The sequence below is a fragment of the Tursiops truncatus genome, chromosome 18, assembly GCF_011762595.2.
Source record: "Tursiops truncatus isolate mTurTru1 chromosome 18, mTurTru1.mat.Y, whole genome shotgun sequence".
Taxonomy (NCBI): Eukaryota; Metazoa; Chordata; class Mammalia; order Artiodactyla; family Delphinidae; genus Tursiops; species Tursiops truncatus.
In genome coordinates, this window is record NC_047051.1 from 1280946 (window position 1) to 1297547 (window position 16602).

Genomic DNA, 16602 nt, shown 5'->3' on the forward strand with positions numbered 1-16602 from the left:
CGCCGCCGCCGACGTCGACGCGGGGTCGCGGGGTTAGGGCTGCGGGCGCGCGACGGGGTGCTCCCCTGCCCGGGGCCGGTCCCCGCCTGCCCGCTTGCCCGCCCGCCGCCCGCCGCCCGACCCGGGGCGCCTCCGGCCCGAACGTGTCCTCTGCGGCCGCGTTCCATCCGGGGCAGGGCGACCTGCGGGACTAGAAGTGCCTGCGACCCCGCGGAGCGCGCGTCCTCCCCGCTCGCGTCCCCCCCCCTCACACAGCCCCGAGCTGCGGGCACCGGACGGGGACGAGGCCGGAGCCCCCTCGGCGGGCAGCCTAGCTTCCGGAGTCGGTGGAGCGCGCCGCCCCCGCTGTGCCGTGTGGGGACCTCGCAGCAGCGATGTTCGGTGTGGAGCCTGGAGGGAAGGTCCGTTAGGGGACCTTGGAACCCACCCTTCCTCCCCTCACTGTTTCAGCGCCCACACAAGCTCCAACTGCTGGAAACCTTGTTCTGTTCTGAGCTGACACCTACTTACGCGTAGGTTTCTAGCTCTTGGTGCTGTTCTGCTTCTTGGGGCTGCACAGAAAGTCACGTTCATTTCAGTGTTCGTTAAGTTTCCTCTGTTAACGTCTTCCTTTATCTCTTCTTTCAGTGGTAAATAAGCCATACTTTGGGGTTTTCCCTTTTTTATGTCCCTGCAACAGAATTGCATTATTAGCTCCATTGAAAAACGGGTTTCTTATATTGGGCATCTCTACAACTTGAAGTTGAGGAAGTGAATTAACAAGGCTTTTATTGCTTGAGAAACGAAGTACCTTTTATTTCGTTACAAAAGGGCAGAGTGCAGTGAATGGCCTTTTTTACTTTAAGAATTGTGTGAAACTAGGTGGTTAACATGTAGTAGGCATTCAATAAATACTTCACTAAGTACAGACGTCTGGACTTAACGATTTTTCGACTTCTTGATGGTGTGAAAGCGTTACATATTCATTGGAAGCCGTGCTTCGATTTTTGATCTCTTCCGGGGCTGCGATGTGCGGTCCCGATGCGCTGTCCGATATACCCTCGTGGGGCACAGCGCCCAGTCAGCCGCACAATCACGAGGGTGAACCACTGGTACCGTTAAGACCATTCTGGTTTTTACTTTCAGTACGGTGTTCAACAAACTACATGAGACAGTCAACACTTTATTCTAAAACAGGCTCTGTGTCAGATGATTTTGCCCAACTGTAGGCTAATATTAAGTGTTCTAACCACGTTTAAGGCAGGGGAGGCTAAGCTCTGATGTTTGGTAGGTTCGATGTATTAAAAGCATTTTCACCTTAGGATGTTTTCAACTTACGATGGGTTTATTGGGACATAATCCCATCCTAAGTCAAGGAAGATCTTTATAAAGCAACGTACAAAAGATTACAAAATGTCTCTACCCACTACAAATAATAATTACGGCAGTTCCATGATATATCTGCAAAAGTGTAGACAAATGAGTATTTGTGACATTAAATGTTTGAGGCTTATGATGCTTCAGATTGGGCCCTGTGTTCCAAAGCATTTGTTTTGTGCAATTACATAAGAACTTTACATCTAGACACTCTTTAAGAAAGAGGAAGAAGGAAAAGTATTAAATGTGAGAATGAGTATGCTTCCTATCAAATTAGCATTTTGAAGTTACATCTCCCATAATGGAGCCATGAATTTTAGGGCAGAGTTGTAGAATTTCACTGTTGGAAGATTCTAGAATTTGCCCACTAATTTAACCTCCCCTCCAATGCCTGACTCTTGTTATTTCTTGGTTTACTATGCAACAGTAGCGCTCTCCTGGGGGTGCGGGACGGGGTAAGGAGTAGTAGTCCAGCCTAGCCACAGGCTCTTCATATCCTGAAGTAGAAGGGAAGAAAGTTGCGCAAATTCCAATAATTTCTCACTAGACACAAAAGAGAAATATTTATGGCCTAAGAATCTGCTCGAAATGTTCCTGGAATCAAAAACATTTCACAGATATTACATCCCCTGTACTTTTAGGGTATGCCTTTAACACCTATGATGTCATGGGGTGCAAAATTATTCCTACTTATTCTTAACCAAAAGTGATTAGTTGAGTATATTATATATTTCTCCTTGGAAACATAGGTTTGGTGTGGGTTTGTTTGTTTTTGTCAAGTCATAAACATCTTGTCAACATAAACATATTGATGAAATACTTTAGAGCAGCAGTTCTCAAAGTGTGGCCTGGGGACACTTGTTAAGTCCCAGAATACCTAGTAGGTCCCTAAGATCCTATCAGAGGGTCTTGGGTCAAAAGAATTTTCATATGGCTATCATCCTATCAGTAATTACTTTAAATTGACATAGACAAATCAAAAGACATAGACTGGGGGCTTCCCTGGTGGCGCAGTGGTTAAGAATCTGCCCGCCAGTGCAGGGGACAGGGGTTCAAGCCCTGGTCCGGGAAGATCCCACATGCCGCGGAGCAACTAAGCCCATGCACTACAACTGCTGAGCCTGCGCTCTAGAGCCCACGAGCCACAGCTACTGAGCCCGCGTGCCACACTGCTGAGGCCTGCGCGGCTAGAGCCCGTGCTCCACAACAGGAGAGGCCACTGCAATGAGAAGCCCACGCACCACAACAAAGAGTAGCCCCTACTCACCGCAACCAGAGAAAGCCCACGCGCAGTAACGAAGACCCAACGCAGCCAAAAATAAACATAAAATAAACACATTTATTTTAAAAAACTTTAAAAATAGACATAGATTGGCTAAAGGGATAAAAAACAGGATAGAACTATATGCTCCCTCTTACCACTTCTATTCAACATACTAATGGATGTGCTACCCAGAGCAATTAGGCATGATAAAGAAATAAAAGGCAACCAAATTGGAAAGGAAGAAATAAAATTATCTCTGTGCACAGATGATGTGATCATATATATAGAAAATCCTAAAGACTCCACAAAAATCTGTTAGAACTAATAAATGAATTCAGCAAAGTTGCAAGATACAAAATCAATTTTAAAAAATCAGTTGCATTTTTATATACCAACAACGAACCATCAGAAAAGGAAATTAAGAAAATAATTTCACGCAAATCAAAACTACAGTGAGGCCCTTACATGAATATAGATGAATTATGCAACAGAGTGCGAGATTATTCTATTTTACTTGAGAGACTCCATAGAAGAACAAAATCTCTCTTTTAGAAGGCATCTCTAAAGCCCAAATTAGATGGGAACACTTAATAATTCCTTTTGATATAGAAGACACCTGATCTAAAAGTGTTAAGGGATCTTATAACCCAAAGTTCTGAAACCTTTCAAGGTAGCAGTATAGAACCGAAAGTATTATGGTATCAAATTATAGGAACTTAATATATTTCCCCAGAAACAGAAACATGAGACCAAAAGGGAAATATGTCTTTAAAATAGTTCTCTTGTACATAAAGTGTATTTCTGCACATATGATATGTCTGTGAAATGTTACTCTTTGGAGTTCTTAAATACTAAATACTTGATTAATATAGCACAGTGTTGATGTGTGTATATCGAAGTAATTGCAAAACGTAGTCTGTGGCTTTATCCCTCCTGCTCTCACAACCTATCATCTTGAAATTTATTTCTGAACCACTTTACTTTTACAACATGAAATCAAGACTTTCTCATGCTGTTGAACCCTATTCAGCAGGGTGGCACCATAATTATAGAGTCTATTTTTCTTTTTCTTTCTTTTTAAAATTTATATGATATGTAAAATCTTAGCAACTCTCCTATTAAGTAAAATGCTTCTAATCAATAACCAAGTACAATACGCCACCTTCCTCATAAAGCTCAACATTATAAGACATCCGTCCCATTACAATTTTTTGAGATGGTGATAAAGACCTCTGTTTTTCCAGACAAATCTCTGGAATTGTCCCTACGACCCAACAACCTAAAGACATGAGTTGTTCACAGATTCCCAAAGGCTTTAACCGAGCCTCCTGCTGCTGGGAGTCCTCCTGACGCCCTGGCCAGAGACTCCGGCTAAGGAGTGACCATCTGAAAGGCTGCCATACCGTTCAAGAGAGCATGATGTCATTGCACGGGAAGGCCACCGAAGAGCAGGGGCTTCCGGGCCCGGAAGATGGAAACTGCGGGCGCCTCGGGGCAAGACTGAGAAGGTGTCATGGAGAGGTGGCAGCAGGGGTGCTGCTGGCCGTCAGGGTCAGAGCCCGGGGCCCCGGCAGAGCTGAGGGTGGAGGCAGCAAGGGGATCGCAGCGGGGCCAAGGTCCCCTCAAGCAGGCCTGATGGGGCTCTTAAATGACTTCAGAGGGCTGACATCCAAGGACAACATGGCCCGGCTTCTGCTGTGAGTCCCCAGGAACTGGGCCAGGAGGAGGCCCCCCAGGGACGGGGTTGGTTTGTCTCAACAGCAATTGCGACTCTGTCCCTGCCCCTGCCACAGGGGCTCGAGCGCTGCTACCCAGGAACCGACAGTGACGCCTGGGCTGGTTTTGACAGAACAAGGGCTGGTGGAGGCTTTCCCTGCTGGATGTCCCTGGGAATAATCACTAGGCCCCCAAGAGAGGGTCTGGGGCTTTGTCAGCAGAGCTCTGCTTTGTTCTTCACATTTGAAGCCAACGGGTAATTTGAGAAAGTGGGGATTTAATTTATAAATGTCTTGAAGCAGCTTCTGTTCATGTTCTTGATGTGTTTGGCCTTGTCCTCTGACCCGCAGGAGCTCTGGGCCTGGGGGCAGAGGTGTCCTGCCATCTCCACCCAGCTGTCTTCTCACTTTGAGCCCTGAGAGCATCCTCCAACCAGACACAGGTGCCATTAACACTGGCACTTGGACCCTCTGACCTGAGGGGTTTTTTTTTGTTTTTTTTTTTTTGAGGACTTTCATAGGCAGTATTTTGTATGAACCTGACAATGCCTTATAAAGTAAGCAGAATTTAGCTCCTTTATATAGATGAAGAAACAAGTTTAGAAAGGACAAGTTATTAATTAGTGGAGTTAGGAAGGAACTGGACTTTTAATTTTATTTATTTATTTATTTATTTATTTATTTATGGCTCTGTTGGGTCTTCGTTTCTGTGTGAGGGCTTTCTCTAGTTGTGGCGAGCGGGGGCCACTCTTCATCGCGGTGCGTGGGCCTCTCACTGTCGTGGCCTCTCTTGTTGTGGAGCACACGCTCCAGACGCGCAGGCTCAGTAGTTGTGGCTCACGGGCCTAGTTGCTCCGCGGCATGTGGGATCTTCCCGGGCCAGGGCTTGAACCCGTGTCCCCTGCATTGGCAGGCAGATTCTCAACCACTGCGCCACCAGGGAAGCCCTGACCTGAGTATTATGTGTCATTATTGATGGCAACTTTCAATATTTTGCCAAACATTCCAAAATATTCTGGTCTTTTTAAAGCCTCTGGTCTCATTTTTATCCTCCTCAGTTCTTCCTGGGAGGATGGGCTCTCCCTGCAGGGTCTTCTGGATCCATCCCTCTACCTGCTGGACAAAGCCCTGTGTCATCAGCGTGGACCTGATGCCAGCAAAACAGGTAAACCCGGCAGCCACGGGGGGCGAGGGGCCTGCCTCACAGAGGCCCAGAAGGAGCGCTGTTAACTCCTTTCCCGACCTGACAGCTCAGCCAGCAGCCTGCTCAGTGGGGCCGTCAGTACTTGTTAGGAGTGTGAAGGAGGGCTTCCCTGGTGACGCAGTGGTTGCGAATCTGCCTGCCAATGCAGGGGACACGGGTTCGAGCCCTGGTCCGGGAAGATCCCACATGTTGCGGAGCAACTAAGCCCGTGAGCCACAACTACTGAGCCTGTGCTCTAGAGCCCGCGAGCCACAACTACTGAGCCCGTGTGCCACAACTGCTGAAGCCCGCGCACCTAGAGCCCGTGCTCCTCAAGAGGAGCCACCGCAATGAGAAGCCCGCGCACCGCAACAAAGAGTAGCCCCCGCACCGCAACCAGAGAAAGCCCGCGCACAGCAATGAAGACCCAACACAGCCAAAAATAAATAAATAAAATAAATAAATTTATATTTAGAAAAAAGACCGTGCAGGATCCAAAACGAAACTTTGAGAACCGCCGCACTGGTGAATGCAGCCATCTGGAAGCGCGTCCTCCGGTTTGTCTGGTTGGAAGGAACACAGCATTTGGCAAGTGCTGCTTGCTTGCTTTTCTAACAACCTTGGCCAGTCTGGTCCCACGGTCCCCACGACTGCCACCCTCAGCTGGAGCCGCATCCCTGCCTCCTGTGATGACTGCGGTCCTGTGTACCCTCCAACAAAGTGCAAGCCCACCCCTTCTCAAAGACGGCCCCCGCCGGCTCGCCCGACTGTGTCCCCGCACTGTTTACGTAAAAGGAAAAGTCATGTTTCAGGTAAAACTCTGTTCTTTCCGTAGCCTTAAAATAATCTTCTCTCCGAGTCTGAGGAAAGTAATGACTAGAGAACTTATTCACTGAATCAGCTAATCCCATCTGCTTCATACTGTTCGTCCTGCAAAAAACTTGTGACAAATTTATGTAGAGACTCCCATGGCTTTTAAAACATTCAAGCTTCCATTTGAAGGGTTCAACATGTGCCAGGTGGCGCTCAATGGACACACTGAACACAGTGCTGTCCGACATATTTCTGTTGACTCAATGTGTGATGCACAAATAGTAGGTACCCACAGTGTTTCAAGAACAGAGTAAGCCACGCCATTCCAGGGTCCCCTGACAATTGTCTAGTTTTTAAATTGTGGGGAGGAGGGAAGGGGAAGGACACATAATGCAGATTTGCCTTAACATAGAAATCTGCACAGTATTTATCACTTCTAAGTGACTGTGTAGGTTCAACAGCACCTTCCCAGCATATATAGATATAAAAAGAAATAAAGAAAACATTGCATGGATAAACAACAAGGCCCTACTATATAGCACAGGGAACTATATCCAATCTCCTGAGATAAACCATAATGGAAAAGAATATTTTAAAAAATGTATATATATGTATAACTGAGTCACTTTGTTGTACAGCAGAAATTAGCACAACACTGTAATCAGCTATACTTCAATTTTTTAAAAATGTGAAAAGAAAACACTGCAATTTGCGGGTGGTTTAATAATAATCCCTACTTTCCTCTCCACGGAAAGGGCATGCCAAGACATCTTGTGAGCCCTCAAGGTGAGCACAAATCTCAATTGCAAAAGCATCCGGCTCCCTCTGCTGTCTGTTGGTTGAACTTGGAACTCAGAGAACCTATGGTACCTTTGGGACTAAAACTCCGTATAGAATTCAGGATAAATTATTACTGGAGTAGGCACCGGCGAGTCTACTCTGTATGTATATTCCAGAGTAAAGGAAATCAAACCACCAAACACATTTGCACAAGAGCATTTCTATATATATTCTTACTATTATATTCAATAGTATCTCTGTTTTTGTTTCAGCTGTGATCATATAACCTCTTATTGCGAAGAAATGACTTGCAACATTTATTTATATCTATTTAGTACAAATTACATGGGCCAGAAGAGAAACATGAAAAAAAAATCTGCTCAACAAAATTCAGATGATCTCTGGAAGTTATTTGTGGAAGATCAGAGCAGAGTAGCCAAACCCACCTATGGAGTTCTAAAGCCTCTAGGTGTGAAGCCCCACTTATCCAAACAACTGGCCACTTCAATAGAAAATCCCCAAGCTGCCGAGATGATGCCCTGGGGCCACCTCTGCCTTGAACTGAAGCCTTCATCTTCAGTTCATCAGCTCTTTAAGGTCACAATTCTGGGGGAAAAACAACTAATTTAATTAGGAAGAAAACCTGCAGCTGTATTTAGGGCAACAATTTTATTTTCTTTCCCTAGCTTTAAACTATTTTTCATTCCAAGTACTAAAGCCTTCTTGAAATCATCAAGGTGGATTCTAGTTATTTCTCCTTAATTAAAGTAAATAATAATTTAAAAAATACTCATAGATCCACTTATAAAGTGCATTATCTTAGTTTCTATATTGTTCCTCTGTTAATACCTATATACCTGGTGTATTTCACCTACATTATTTTACTAGTTCCTAAGGACCCTAGATTAATTGGAAAAGACAGGTTTATTTGGAAAAAGGAATCCTTTATATTTTTATACAACAATCACTCTTTGGGTAAAAAAAGTGAAGTGATCCAAGAAAAAGCAACTCTATGGGAACAACCTTTTCTTGAAGTCCAGATCATAGCTGACATGTGACTGTTTGGGACTCTGTGGGGCCTTCCCAGGACAGACAGACACACACACACACACACACACACACACACACCACACACACACCCACTCCCCCATCCCCGCTATGCCCTCCACCTGCCTCTTGTCTATAGAGAAAACTTTGCCTCATAGGTCTTCCCCGAGTTCCAAAGAGTAAATTAATCAGAGAAGTGAGAAAATGCAGAAAGAAAGGAAAACAGTCAAGCAAGACAAAACGATAATAGTTTAGCCATTAAACAAAGTCAAGGACCTTTAGTTCCTCCTCCAGGGCTGTAGATCATATTCTGAGCCATGTCCTTTGAGCTCGTTTGCAGATACTAAAACCCCCTCCGGGTGGGAGAAGTTAACTGCGTGCTGCCCACAAGCACGGAGACCCCAGACCAATTGGAACCAGAAGGTTGATGATGTTGACCCCCAATTACCTCACCACCAACCAATGAGAAGAACGTCCACGAGCTGATCACGCCCTCCACAAGCCCCCTCCCTCCCCCTGTCTTTAAAAGGCCTTCCCTGAAAGCCATCGGGGAGTTTGGGTCTTTTGAGCGTTGAGCTGCCTGTTCTCCTTGCTTGGGGCCTGCAGTTAAACACAATAAACGCTGCCCTTTCCTCACCACAACCTGGGGGCAGTGGGTTGGCTTTATCGCGCTGGGGCAAGCACACCCAAGTTTGTTTTCGTCACACCTGTGCTGCAGGTTAGCTATCTGGACTAACTAGTAATATAATAAAAGGAAACCTACATGAGTCTTCAGAACTCCACTCCTCACGTGAACTCAGGGGGCTGCCAGCCAGTAAATGGAGGCCTCAGCAGTGCGACACCAAAGCCCTTCCAGACCAACCAGGATGCGGAACAAGGTCTCACGTGGAGAAGTGAAGGACAGTCAGCAAAGGTCAGCCGTGAATATCAGAAAACCTGGATAAGAAAATGTCACACAGCATCGATTTCTTCCTCAGACTTGGAGAAAAACAGTCCCCTGTTACGAGAAAATCAATCAGCAGAAGTGACTTCTGCAGTGCCCACAGTCATGGATTGTCCGAGACAAACGTTTTAAGGTTTCTTTTATGAGGTAGGGAGAGTCTTCTCTTTTTATTTTTTCTCAAATAACCATTTTAACCTAGAAGCTATGAGGGAAAAGCTCAAGATTAGTTTTCTGAGTCTAGCAGGTAAACACCTAATTTTAAAAAATGGATCTGACCTACTGAAGTTTAGAGGAGGAGAAGGTTCCAGTTAGCATGACAACCTTTCCCCTGATTGGGTGTTTCAAAATAATTAACACATTAATGTTGTAGAGACACCTAGAAAGCGGTGACATTTCAAAAGCTTAAAGATGTTCACAAAGGACAGTCATGGAAAGAATAAATATAAATGACCAAAAAAGATACAAAAAAGCGTTTAAAGAAACTAACATTCTAACAACTGCTATTTTTTCCTATCAAATTGACACGTATTTAAAGCTAATGCCCCGACTTTGCACAGAGGTAAGGCAGAGCAGGTCTGTGTCAGCTCGGCCCCTGAAGCCCTTACTGGGGGTGGGGTGGGGGGATGTGGATTCGGGCGCTTTTGTGGCCTCATCTCTAGGATCAAGTTCGTTAAGAAACACAAAGCTTAGAACAGCGCTTGACACAAAGTAAAAGTTAAATAAATGTGAGCTGCTATCACGTGCATTAAATATCTCTAGGACGGACCAAAACCCAGCATCTGCGGTTGCCTCCGTGGGTGGGGTGGGATGCCCACGGCAGGTTCTCAAACGTTCTCACTTCATGGGTTCTTAGCAGCTCTCTCAGGGCTTCTATGACAAAAGGACTGCCTAGCAGTTCGTTTATTAGGTAGTTCGTTCCAAACAGTTTAAGAAGTGTCTGTGTCCTAAAAACCTAGTAGCCATCTGGGAAGAAAATACGGTAAACTGAAAGGAAAATGCTATTTTAATTTCATTCTTAAGTAACCACCACTGCGAGTGGGATGTGTGTGCCTGTCGGGCACTGCACGACTCCTCAAATCCTGGCACAAGACCCGACGCTGCCGCCACCTTTGTTTCCCACTCCACAGTGACTTTCACCAGGAGCTTGCTTTTCATCAAGGCACCCGTAAAACCCCAGCTTTGCAAAGATGTATGTCATTGCGAGGAATGTAGTGTAGGTGCTGTGGAAACTGTGAGCCACCTTGGCTTGTAGGTAGAGTCTAGCCAACCAACATCACTGTCTCCCTGAGAGTCTGAAACCCCCCTCGTTGCCCCGTGGGTGGGCGGCACATGGGCACCTCGGCACACAGTTTGAGAGCCACAGCGACACATCCTTTTATGACTTTCCAACCTGGGTGACTCAATCCTTTGGAACAGCACATATTTATCTCCACCCTCACCTCCAAGAACTTTGTCCAAAATCAAACGACCACTTCCCACTGGGTAGCCAGTCCCGTAGAGACGTTCTGGGCAGATGCCGTGACTTCTGATGCATTCTGCGTAAGTGCTTTGGTGCCTGAAGTGGGAGTCGAGGAGGTGTGCATCAGCCCCCTTTTTCCTCCTTCCTGCCATCTCTGATGGAGAGAGAAAGAAGTGTGTGGGAGACCGAGGGTTCCTTCTGTGACCCCCGTCAGGTGCAGATCAAGATATGAAGCTCATAAAACTGTATGAAAGGTTGGGGACCCTCAGGTAGTAACACAGAAACGGCTCACACAGGTGAGGGGCCTGGAGCTGGAACCTGACTCCTCATGGTAAGTTCCCCACTCCCGCCGGTAACCCCCTGCCCTCGGGCTGAGGGACCCGAGCCCTGTGGGTGGCCCTCCCCGCGCAGGGGCTGCACGGGTCCCAGGCCAGCCGCTGGAGGGGCCGGAGGGGCCGGAGGAGTGAGGCCCGGGGCCAGGCTGCTGCTTGCCCTGGGACCCGATCTCCCACGTACCTATCTCCCACGTACCTTCTTGAGCTGGCTTCCTGAGGTCCGCTTGTCACCCACGGCCTCGACTCCACCCAAGGGAGGGGTTGGCCCCAAGGCCAGCTGGGAGCTGCTCCCCTTCCCGCCCTGAAACTTCACCTCTCCCCAGCTTTCCTTCTCCCACTGGGGTGACACAGGGTTCCCGACGGGCAACAGCTCTGGCTGAGCCGACGTCCGTCCAGTGAAGAAGTCTCTGCTGCCAGGAGTGAGAGGGTCTGGAGGGCTGACTGGTGGCAACTGGGCCGCCGCCCTGCACGCCTCGGGAAGCCCAGGTGTCCCCAGGCTCCCTGAATGGAACGTGTAGATCTTAACAACCTCCGGCCAAGCCTTTGAGCCTGGAATGAAGGAAAAGCCCACAGGAAACATCACGTCGTACATTTATTCAAAATACAGAAATGAGGGACTTCCCTGGCGGTCCAGTGCGTAAGACTCCGCGCTCCCAATGCAGGGGGCCTGGGTTTGATCCCTGGTCAGGGAACTAGATCCCGCACATCGCAACTAAAGATACTGCATGCCGCAACTAAGACCCGGAACAGCCAAATAAATAACATAAATAAATGTTTTTAACTTAAAGCCTAAGAGAACCTTCACAAACGGTATTAAGAGCTCACGCTCCCACGGGGTGTAAGTTAGCACACCCCTTCCAGAAAATCCACTCGGAAATGTCTAAAGGGTATAACGAGAGATGCAGAAAAGACTTGTGTACAAAGACATGCATTTGTCAAAAAGAAACTGTTTCTTTTCTCTCAAGCGTATTTCTGTTTCCTGTGGAAGAACAGCGTGAGACCGCCGGGTGGTCGCTGCTCCCGCGGGGCGGCCTGACCAGGGGAAGCAGCGCACAGTCCCCAGCGGGGCGCCGTGGGGAGGGACGCAAAGCACCTGCCCCTCCGGACCAGACGTGGCTTCGGGCGACTAGCACAGCACCCACCGGGAGCTGGAGGAAGAGGGGCACCCACCACACGGAGCCACCCACCGGGAGCTGGAGGAAGAGGGGCACCCACCACACGGAGCCACCCACCGGGAGCTGGTGGAAGAGGGGCACCCACCACACGGAGCCACCCACCGGGAGCTGGTGGAAGAGGGGCACCCACCACACGGAGCCACCCTGGCTCAGGAGGAGACAGGAACACATCTGGGGAGGGGCGAGTGCTGAAGATGCGGGTTCTGGCCTTAAGGGGGCGTGTAAAGGTCGGCTGTGAAAGTAGAGAAACGGGCTTTTGCAGGGAGGGGACTCAACGTGGGACAGACGGGGGAGGGGAGGGACCAACGGGAATCCGTGTGTCATCACCCAAGGCCTGGGACCTGGTCCAGGATACTTGTCCAGAAGGGGCACCACCGCCTTGACCGTGAGGGCAGAGTCAAGAAGCTGAGGGGCTTCAGGCTGGGACCCGTCCGGGCTGGAGACCCCGCTTTGCCCTCGCATGAGCCACCAGAGGAGACTGCCGGGGCCTCAGCCAGCCCCCCACAGCGACCCGAGGCAGGCAGTGCCCTCCCTTGCAACGGACTGCCCCAAAGACAGGCCTGGCCAGCCAGGGGCCCCCTACCCCCGCCCCGGCGCAGGCTGTTAAGACCGCCCGCCTCTCCCTCTGCACACCACCTCCCCAGGTGGGAACAAAGACGGGAAATCGGGACTGACGGCACATGGCCGCACGCGCAGACGCCGGGTTCACCCCTGGGTCTGCCTTTCTGAGCAGGCTGGGCTCATCGCCTTGCCTTGAAGAAACTGTCAGAAGCGTTACCACATCTTGGAGGAAGGAACACGCCCCTGGGATGAGTAAGTGCTGCACCAGCTGCCCTGACACTGTGACGTCACCTTTACAAGTAAAACGTTATTATCTTCTCCACGCGTTACTGTCCTAGCTCAGTCTGGTCCTCAGGCAGCGTGGACAAACTTCGCAGACGAACACAACCCAGCACTTAAGTTCTACAGATAACAATGCAGTCTTCCCGAGATTTAGAAGCGAAATGCCAGACAGCACTGCTATTAGCAAACCTGTACTACATCCTGCTATACCAGTGGAGGGAAAAACCCTCGTGTGCTGTGAACTGTGAACCGTATGGAATTTTAGAGCGAAAAGTGCACTTAGACCCTAGAGCCGAGCCCCCATTTCTACCTTCTTACAATTAGGATGTAGAGGATCACGCTTTCATTGTAGGAAACTTAGAAATATACAGAAAATATGAGTCCATCGATTCGATGCTCGTCTCATCCAGAAACACCCTCACACACACACACCCAGATAATGTTTCATCTGCGCAGGCCATGGCCGGTCGAGCTGACACATAAAACTAACCACCGCGGGGCTGTTTATTTTGAAGAACGCGTGTCTTCTTTGAACAGAGTCTTTGAGAAGGACACGCAGTCTGAAGCCTTGGCTGGGAGCACAGAGGTGACACGCGTTCTCTCTCCCAGGCAGGTCTCCCTGTCCTTGGTTTCCTCAGCTGAACGGTGAATTGCCAGTATTTGCCATCTTTCAGGTTTGTGACAAATTTTATCTCTTTGTTTATTTATTTATTAAATTATCTTCTCTTTATTTACTTATTTTTTTTTTACTTTTTGGCTGCAGCCTGTGGGATCTTAGTTCCCCAACCGGGGATCAAACCCACACCTCGTGCATTGGAAGGCAAAGTCTTAACCACTGGGCCACCAGGAAGTCCCTCCCCGTGACAAATTTTAAATGAGATCATAGGCATGAAAATAAGCTGAAAAACACCATCCAGTGTAAACTGTTACTTCTCTGAGGGACCAACAGAAAGTACGCTCTCGTGATGGACACTGGGAAGTGCGCTCTCGTGATGGACACGGGAAGTGCGCTCTCGTGATGGACACTGGGAAGTGCGCTCTCGTGATGGACACTGGGAAGTGAGCTCTCGTGATGGACACGGGAAGTGCGCTCTCGTGATGGACACTGGGAAGTGCGCTCTCGTGATGGACACTGGGAAGTGCGCTCTCGTGATGGACACTGGGAAGTGCGCTCTCGTGATGGACACTGGGAAGTGCGCTCTCGTGATGGACACTGGGAAGGCAGGTTTGGAGAGGCTTCCCGACACAAAAAGGGATCAGCAGTTAGGTTAATAGCTGAAAACTAGTTTCTCTATGTTGTGTAGATATTTAAGAAACTTAAAAAAATATTCCATAAAAATCACTTCTCAGTGAATCACTTCTCAGCTGTACTCATTTACTAAAGCTGCTTTAGACTCTGTCCCGTGCTCCCACGCCCCTGAATTGCAAATTTCTTACTACAAAAGAGAGCTTATTCTATAAACGCCCTGTCAGAATCATATGAGCTTGTTAAACACTGACTTTACAGAAATCCTTGAAGGCTTGAATAGCTTTAGAAATGACTTGGCTCTGCGCTGTCCTCTCACAGATGCACAGGCTGAGAAGGAACAGTTGTGTGACTTACCCAGGGCAGCACGGTTTGATGACAGCGATCCAATGCTTTAAAAGATCATCAGTGCATCCCTTACCTGCAGTGTATCCCTTCATCTTTACCAGTAAAATCTCTGAAATAGACACTAGTATTAGCTCCATTTTACAGACAACAAGACTGAGGCTCAGAGAGATTGCGGTCATATTTAACAAGGGCGGCACCCCTCCCTCAGACGCCAGGGTGGGAGGGGATCAACAGGTACTAATTTTCACTCATTTACTCAGCAGACACTTCAAGTGCTTCCTTCTGTGCCCAGCGGTGCTGGGTCCTAGCGATGCCTCCAGGGAGCCTCAGAGGAGCCTCAGCCCTGACAACACAGGTGTGGCTCCTGGGCCAGAGGCCCGCTCCCTGGCTGGGCTAGACCACGGGTGCCTTAGGCGGGCGTGCCCTCGCGGCGATGCCGGCAGGTGACCTGGTGTTCAGGGCACGTGGTAGATTTCGAGTGAAGGCCTGAAGGCAAGCACATTTCAGGTAAAGGAAAGAGGCAAAGGAGGGCCGAGTGCACAGGGATTCATGTGGGAGTGGCTTCAGGTGGCTGCCAGGCGGGAGGCGAGAGGGGAACCGGCCGGGCAGGGGCATCTAGAGTATCTGCATCACTTTGCAGATGCTTTTCATTTAATTCTCCCACTGGCACCGTTATCATTTTGTGTTCAGGAATTAAGGGCCCTGAGCCTCTGAGGTGTTTAGCAACTCTTCCAGGTTAGGAAAAGCACCCAAGGTCACACAGCTTCAGACCCGCCAGGAACTGAAAGTCAAGTCCATCCGAAGCCGAAGCTTCCCACGATTCCATCCCCCGCAGGTGAGGGGCCTGGGCTGGGCTGGCCAGGTTCTCCAGCGCTGCACCACCTTGTCTTAGGGCAACGGAAATCATGGAAGGTGCTTCATCAGGGAGATGATTCACTCAGACTGGGGCTGTTTCCGGGACGCGGGCACGAGCAGTTCACGTCCGGGCAGTGGTCTCGAGGGCCCCAAGGGGGTGGGGGAGGGCTGGTCCTCCACAGCCCCTCACGTCATTCCTTCGCGCAGAGAAATGAGGACAAGGACATGCTCTGGGCTGGAAGCCATGGCCGAGTCCAGAGCTGGCGAGTGTCCTGGGAGATGCGGCAGGATCTCGGCCCAGCTCTACCCTCAGTGTCCCCCCTGCTCCTGTCCTTGTTCGATGGTGATGGAACCAATGCAGATTTGGTTGTTTTTTGTTTTTGGGGGTTTTTTAATTTATTTTTGGCTGCCTTGGGTCTTCGTTGCTGCGTGGGGGCTTTCTCTAGCTGCAGTGAGCAGGGGCTACTCTCTGTTGTAGTGCGTGGGCTTCTCATTGTGGTGGCTTCTCTTGTTGCAGAGCACGGGCTCTAGGCTCACGGGCTCAGTAGTTGTGGCACGTGGGCTCAGTAGTTGTGGCTCGCGGGCTCTAGAGCGCAGGCTCAGTAGTTGTGGCGCACGGGCTTAGTTGCTCCGCGGCATGTGGGATCTTCCTGGACCAGGGCTCGAACCCATGGCCCCTGCATTGGCAGGCGGATTCTTAACCACTGCGCCACCAGGGAAGTCCCTGCAGATTTGGGTTTTCTCAGCAGGAAGCTGGTGGCTGCATTCCATGATTGTGGTTGACTTTTTACTTTGTATTTGGGTAGATGAAAGTAAAAACATGTTTGTGTCTAAGCACTAACGAGTTACTAATATTGACTTTGTGTGCACTCCCAGGTGGGGTTTATTTTGAAACGAGACTCCATGCTACTGGGAGATAAAGCTTAAGATCAAAGAGTTCCCAGGGAGAAAAGAAGTGGCCGTGGCTTACAGGCTGGCTTAGAATTCAGAGCGCGGAAACTGAACGCCAGCATCTGGGCACGTGAAATCCCAGGAAGAAAAGGCCAGAAGACGGACCCCAGGGCCAGCCACTGCCCATGCCCAGTGCCCAGCGTGTGCGGCCTTCCCAGGCGGGCTCTACCTGTGCCTGCGAGATGCACCTGCTGCATCTGAGGAACACAGCATTGCCTGGCTCCGCGGCACAGGGACAAACAGCCGTGGCTGGTGCCCTCGCTCCTCTGGGCTCCTTTTTCGGAGGGTT